The 7,946-nt window shown below is 38.3% G+C and overlaps 1 long non-coding RNA gene across 3 annotated transcripts in view; it reads right to left on the minus strand.

The window, feature by feature from the left end:
• The window catches only part of LOC117274245 (uncharacterized), a 30,165-nt gene extending 24,614 nt beyond the window's left edge, over positions 1-5,551 (minus strand). The window contains exon 1 of one of the 3 annotated variants that reach the window (XR_011411135.1): positions 5,388-5,551. This is a non-coding gene — a long non-coding RNA (uncharacterized lncRNA). The remainder of the gene's footprint in view (positions 1-5,387) is intronic. The other 2 variants (XR_011411136.1, XR_011411137.1) reach the window with 2 other exon arrangements.
• Between the last annotated feature and the right edge of the window lie 2,395 nt (positions 5,552-7,946).

The following is a 7,946-nucleotide window of genomic DNA, read 5'->3' on the forward strand; positions in this document are numbered from 1 at the left end:
AAATTGATATACATATATAGTCAACCAAAAAATATTAGTATAGTAATGAACAAGAAATGAACATAAGCGAATAAAAACATATTAGTCACCTTTACTAAGGAATATTAATCAATCTACTTTCGAAGATTATTTTTATAATCCGTTTGAATAATCAACCTTAATTTTTACATTAAAGGATGAATAAATATGTTAAATTTTTGGTACTTTTGAAAATTGAGAATATTTTTTTGTAATGATTTTATAAATAAGCTACAAATCAGGGAAACTAAAAAGAACTTCTATGTATTGATGTTCTTATAGTGTGATTGTTGATTAAGAAAATAATGTTATTTCAGGAAACAAAATAACCAATCAAGGAAAAGAATGTGAAAGAATTTTAAGTGAACAACTAAAAATTCAGGTAGAGAAATTGAAAACTTCAGGGCAGAAAAAAATGACTAAAAAAAAGGGGTCATGTCTAGTCATGTTTTATATTCATTCAACAAATCAAACATGGAATAGTCAAATCGAACAACTTAATTACTAAATAAGTCATGCTTTACCAACATGTTGGCACTTCAAGTCTGCTATGATCACCTTCATGCCTAGATGATTGTAAAAACTTATTGATAAATGTTGTTTAGCGACTCATTCACTTTGTAAATACTTATGACGCCATCTTGGGGTATTATTAAAGTAATGAACTTGATTTATCAACCAAAGAAGAAAACTTGCCATATTCGTAAACAACCTCTCTACCCCTCTAGGTAGAGATAAGGTCTCCCTACACTCTACCTTCTCTAGACCCTACTGGTGTAATTTTATTGGGTTGTTGTTGTCTGGTCAGAAAAAACATAATTTAAGGCTGCTTCAGACTTGATGCTGAAACAAGGTGATGCCAGGGACTTTTTGAATGCAAAGAAACAACAAAATTTGAATGCAAGGTGATGCTAGGGACTCTTTGAATGGTTAGAAACAACAAAATTTGGAGCTTGCTAAATTTACAGGGAACTTGGTTGATGCTGAACAAGGAAGGGCTTCACGCGTTTTTGTGGTAGGCTCAACAATGGAGAAGGACAATCCTAATCCTAGTGTGACGGGGACTGCTGTTGTTGTGCAGACTGTCCCAGCTGATGTTGTTGGTCATGGTACTGGTTTGATTCGAGATACATATGGTAATGAACAATAAGAGGTTACTCTGGTTGATCAAGGAGGTAGGAGTGGTAAGGTTGATGCTATAGAAATTGGGCAACTGAGTATGGATCAACAGAAACCTGTTTCTAAACTCCCTCGTGACATTCCAGCTGCTACTGCTTTAGCGAGGATTTACCAGGCTGTTGGTTCTGCTCTACAAAATCATAATATTGCACTGAATGCTCCTGAGGTTCAAACGATTAATGATCGAGGTGTAGTGAGTGCTGTAAGTGCTGTAAACCAGCAGGTTCTGAGGCTACAGCTGTGAAGAATGTTTCTCATGACTTGGAGGGGGAAAAGTAAATTGCTAAGGGCCCTGGTGTTGATCGTGTTCAAGCTAAGGTTGCTACTACAGTTGATGGGCAAATTAATACTAGGCAGGAGCAGAGTAATGATCATCAAAAAACTGTTGTGCAGGAGAAGAAAACTGGGTTGTGTGATCAACCTACTGGTGCAATTGAAATAGTTGAAAAACCAGCAGTTTTAAAAGCTACTCGTGTGCATGATGAGGGTCAAGATGTTGAAAGTGTTGTTGCTTTGGATAGTGCAGCACCTAAAGGTGTAAAGGCAGTAATTACAGATGGTAATCAACAACAAAAACCTATAGCTGATCATGCCACTGCTGGTGTAAAAATGGCTCTTATGCAGGAAATGGGACGCTAGAATCTGCTAAGCAGGAATACAACTATACAGGAGGATTGTGCTAATGATGCATCTACTAATCCTAATGAGATACTGGAACAGGATGCAAACTCTAGTAGCACGGAAGGAGTGGATGTGAATAGAGAGGAAGGCTGGAGTTCAGTAACACGCAAAAAGAAGGCATCAGCTGGAATTCTTTCTCCAAATCGATCTGCTGGTGAGTGGTGACAAGCATTTTTGTAGTACAAATGCTTATGATGTTCTGATTGTGGAGGATCAGCTAACAAGTGCCAACATAGAGAAGGATTCAACAGATAAGAATGGGCAGCTTGTGGTAGCTTCCAGTAACTCTATTGCACCTGCTAATGTTTATCTTACTACAATTGGAGCTAAAATTCTGGAGAGCATGAATCCTTTGCAAGTTCTGCCTTGGTTTTTGCATAATCCAACGAAAGAACTATTTCTTCAAGAGGTGAAAGAAAACAATGGCATAGTTGGGGTTGGTTTGAATACATCCCAACATGATATCCCTTCCAATGATTTATTTGATTGATCTGGCAACATGTTACAAGTTTCAAACATCCAGCAAACTTTATTCATGATGTCGTCAGCAACAAAACAACCAAAAGGAGGGGCTGACCGCACAAGAGAAGAACATGATGACATGATAAGTGAAGATGAGTTGAATGATGAACCTATCTAGAATTTAAATGAGCTACAGGAGGCAGTTAGCTGTAAGCATAAGACATGGGCTGACCAAGTAGAAGAGTATGATGAAGGTGAAGAAAATTATGTTGGTGATTCCCAGGAGCTAAACACTCAAGAAACTGGTTCGTCAACACGACAAGGTGGTAAAGCAAAGGAAGGGGTAGTAGCCGTGGTTAAGAAGGTTGCGAGTCCATCTCCTAATGTGCAAATCAAGACAAAGCTAAGTCCTAATGCTGCTGCTTTTGTTCTTACTGGACAACAACTATCAGGTACGGTTTCTAAGCTTAATTTGATCCAAAAATCCACTGGACATGTAGCTATTACAAGTGGAGTGGCTGCACAATATAATTTGACTCCTACAAACATCCTCCAAGCTCTTGTAACTCATGACATGGATAATTTAAAAGCTCTTGACAATCCGAGGAACGAGAAAGGAGCTCTAGTTCCTGGATCTCCCTGCTGCTACAGCGTTAGCAAGGATTTACTAGGCTGTGGGATCAACTTTACAAAACCATACAAGTTTGCATAAGATGGGTGATCAAGCTAATACTGCTGCACTTGAGATGGTTGAAAAACCAGCAGTTATTAAACCTACTGCTGTGCACGATGAAGGGCAAGGTCTTGAAGATGTAGATGCTTTGAGTAGTGTAGCTGTTACAGGGCATGATCGAGGAAACAATACTAAGAATCATGTAGTAGTGGCAGTCGAAAAAGCTAGAATTGAAGCGGCTACTATAGGTTCGAAGTTGGAGGCTATTGTTGAATTGAATGCAACTGGTGATCGACCTACTGTTGGGGATCCTAAATCTACTGCTGCACTTGTTGATGTAGTTGAAAAACCAGTAGGTTTTTTAGCTACTGTTACACAAGATGAGGGGAAGGAACGTGAAGGAGTTGATGCTATGGATAGTGCAGCTGTTACAGGTGTTAAGGCAGTGTTTGAACAAGCTAAACAGTCTCAAAAGAGTTTAGCTGATCAGTCAAAAGGTAGAGCTTGGACAGTTGTAACTCGATCCCCTAGCAAAAGAAATTCTCCAGGTCTTAAAAATCAGATTATAGCATCAAAGAACACTGATGTTTCTAATTCTTTTAATGCATTAATCAATGATCATGAATAAGTCAGGAAAGAAGATGGGAAGATTTTGCAACAGGTGGATCGTGATGCATTCTCAAAAGCTGGACAAAACAGCACTCCAAGTGGTGAAAAGCAGCAGCAAACCTCCAAGAACATTGGTGCTCGTCTACAGGCAATTGTTACTGTTGATGAGTGCAATGTAGAAGGAATTCAAGAACCTACTGTAGGCACACCAATTCTTCATATTTCCAACCCGAAGGTAACTAAAATCATAAAGGAAACACAGCAGGCCATGATGTTGAATCCCAATCCAACGGCCAAGCCTTTCATGGTTACGCTAAGCACATCAGCATGGGAGATTCCTTCATAGATTCTGGAATCGTTTGGCGAGCAAGAGGGTGACTCTGGGCAGCAGTTGATGTCAACTGGAAATAACCATCAGGTAGAAAAAGTTATGGCCTCCATCTCTCAAGAAAATTCTACAAATAAGATGGCTTTCCTAAGGAACAACAACCTGTTACAAGTGAAGTCTTTACTCGTAAGACCTGAGCTTATCAAATAGATGAGGATGAAGAAGATTATGCAGATAGTCTTCAAGATGATAGTGATGATGCGGCAGATCAGTTTCCATCGAGTCCTAGATCCAATGAAGAGGCAGCAAAGGTGAATAACGAGCAGGTTTCCAACTCAACTAATAGTGCGTCAAGCAAGAAAGGTTTAAGCCCAAATGCACACGCTTTTGTACCTTCCAGGCAGCAGCAAATTGCAACAGTTAGCTTGAGGAATAGCTCTAATTCTAATATGGGCCAAAGAAGATAGGTATGGGAGATGGAACAGTAAAAAATATAGCTGGAGAGGACTAGACAGTTGTTGCTCGATCACCTGCTAATCAGCAGTAAGCAGTGACACATCAATCACCTAAAAATAGGAGATCTCCAGGTCTGAAAGACCAGGTCATAACATCAAAGAATATCGAGTTTTCTAACTCGTTTGAAGCATTGCTCAATGAGCATGATCATGTGATAAATGAGGAGGTAAAGAATGTGCAGGAAGTACTTTGTGATACAAGTTCAAAAACCGGATAAGCCACCTCTCCGGTAAGTGCAACATATCTAACATACCCTTGCTCATTCTTTCATACAGATCTTTTGCACTACAATATAATTGAGATTGAAAACAGAGACATACTACCAAATAACTTAGCCAACTCTCATACCCCATACCTCTGATCAAATTTGTATAGTTTAAAACAAGAAACAAGTTTCACAAAAAAATTACATTCAAGCAGGACATCATATATAAAAGGGATGAGAGGCCAAGATTGAAAATCAATAATAGATCAGATTGAAATAAGCAATTAACCAGCAGACCTGACCGTAGTATCAGTCAATATATAGATAGAAATAATTTTTGTATTTTGTGTCATTCTTTAACCAAAGTGAACACCAACATCCATTTACATACAAGTGTGATCACAACCCTATAGTTATACAATAGCTAAAAATTATCAACTTTAATTTTAGGAGGACCGATATTTCGATAGTTATACTTGGCACTCAGTGAAACTGATAGTACGAAATTGACATTCAGAATAAACTGTTAGAGAAGATGGTTTAATCGTGATAGGAGATATAGCAATTGCTCGTTCAAAACAAATATCTCTTAACAGATGGGGAGTCAAATCACAATCTATGCTCTGGCCTCTCTCATCCCTGCACCTAGTTCAAATGCCTTTTCTACCGAAATTATTACTCAATTCACATAGAAAAGGTAAAATTTTGAACCTTACCTTGATGAGAAGAAACTCAAAGATCAGCAGATATTGTCAATGGAGGTGACGAGCAGCTTCGTTCGCTGATTCGCTAAATTTTACGAGTGGAGCAGTTTCCCTAATTATTTGAATTTGTCATAGCAGTTCTACGCTATTTCGTTCAAAACAGGGGTTTACTATCAAACTGTTAGAGAAGTCAACGTCTTCGGGCTTTTTAGATTTATACAATTGTTTAGAGAAGTCGGCGTCTTAGGGCTTTTTCCTTTTTTTTTGGGGGGGGGAGGAGGGTTGGGGTCGGGAGATTTGGCGGATATGTGGGTTGGGAAAAAAATATGGAAAAGTTAGCGCCACGTTTTTATTAATTAATAATTATTTAACGACCGGTTGTGTTATATTTTAACGTCCTAATATTATCCCGTCGTTAATATTGAGCTAAAAATTAGTTTTAACGACTGGAAAAAAATTTGGTTGCTACAAATACACTTAGAACGACCGGATTTATGTCCCGAAGAAGAAATGGTCGTTAAAAATCAAATTTCTTGTAGTGAAGAGAATGATCCTAATAGTGTAGCCAAGCTATGCTTCGCGTGTTAAAGATTCTTTCGGGTACAATACAGCTTTTCCATAAGATAGCTTTTGCGAAACAACAGCTTTTTCAGGTCGACAAGACAACACATATAACATGATATTTCATCGCGCTATGCTTTGCGTGATAATGATTCTTTAGGGTATAAGACATCTGCTTAAACTGAACCAAGTCATCCGTATTTCAAAGACTATTTGAATAAACATTAGCATCCATTTAAAAATATGCCACTAACATTTAACAAGTGGTTCAAAAAGAGGCAAAAAGGTGAAGGTAGTTCAACAGATCCCCATGTAACACGTCTTAACACTATCGATCCCTACATTGAAAAAAATATGTTAGGTTTCTACACTGACTTGGTTGATGACAAGTGGCATAGTGTTCTGCGTCCCTTGGAAAATAATCCTATCAATATACACACTGATCACAAAGTTGCAGGGCACATTATTGAGGGCGTCTCGCATTCTACAAAGTTTGAAGGTATGTGAATTTGGGGCTAAAAACTACAATGGGTTACCCTTTACTCAAAATGGTGTGATTACGAAGTACTATGTCGCTGGCATGGGATTGTTGTGCCACAAGCACTGTCTTCAACCTTCCAAACAAATACACACAAAGATGAACCGAAAGTGATTCGACATTTGATGAAGGAGATTCTAGAGATGGAAAAGGCACTAGTTGTTCATCATGCAATGGATGATCTTAACTTCCTGGGAGGAATGGAGAATCAGTACTGAGATTTGTTAGAAAATGACGAATTGCATAAAGACGATGATTAACCTATTTTTCTAATAGTTGTCGAGTGGGAGGGACTATCTAAGTTTCTATCACAGACGTTGGAGTCTCATATTATTGTAGAAATCAAAAAAGTGGTCTTATTGATGATAACGATGAAATTCAAGAAATGTGTGTGAATTAGGGCCTAGATTACGATGCCTTCTGTCCCGAAGGGTGCGTACACGATGTTGACGAAGAAGATGAAGACAGTGACATTGAAATTGTGCCAGACAGCGATGATAATGGTGAATGAAAATTGTTTTTTTTTAAATGGGTTTATGCTAAATTGTTATACTGAAGTATTAATGCTAAATATCAATAATACTTAACAAGAATGGAAACATAATTTTATTTCATACATTCTGCAAGATGAATAAGTACATACACTTATTACAATAAATTATTGAAACAAAACACTACGTGTATCCTTGATAATTGGGCACATTGGATGAACTTCCACCAGAATCTGAATTACCACCTCCACCCTAACCAACTGAAGGACATTTACGACGGTCATATACTTTTGCGAGCATATGTCAAATTCACGCGCATAAACGGTATCACCAACATCCATTTGGTTCCGTATACGCGTTCTTTTTTGCACTTGTCATTGAAGTATATGCTCCTTGTTACACACCATATTAAATGGTTCCGGTGGCTAATAATGCCCAGCACCCACTGGCTGCAACTACCCACCCACTATAGGTGTTTAAGTATGCAGTAACACTATATTTTTTATCAACGTAGTTGGTTGCCGCGAAACCTATACATTGAAAGCACATCATGGCATGTGATCAAGGCATGTGGTAGATAGACCATTTTCCACAAGAGCATAACCTTTTGGCTTCATTTATGGTGTGTGTATTATTCCCTCGGTTTTGATGGATAGCAGTGCGAACTTTAAAAATATTTCGCTCGTTGCAATATTGTAAATATGAATGCCAATGTACCCCGCCACCTGTATTTCTCAAATCTTTTTATTGGTATTGGAATAAATTCAACACCCCTTTCCATCAATGACGATGCACCTCTAGCCCTTTTGACAAACCTCTCTACCATCTCCTTGAATGACATCCACACCATGGAAGTAACAGGCAATCCACGTGTAGACTTCAATAACCCGTTAAAAGACTCTGACATATTTGTAGTCAGAATTCCACATCTTCTACCACCATCTGCATGCAAAGTCCACTTGTCAAGCTCATGTCGCATCA

This window comes from Nicotiana tomentosiformis, chromosome 9, assembly GCF_000390325.3.
Source record: "Nicotiana tomentosiformis chromosome 9, ASM39032v3, whole genome shotgun sequence".
In the NCBI taxonomy this organism is placed as follows: Eukaryota; Viridiplantae; Streptophyta; class Magnoliopsida; order Solanales; family Solanaceae; genus Nicotiana; species Nicotiana tomentosiformis.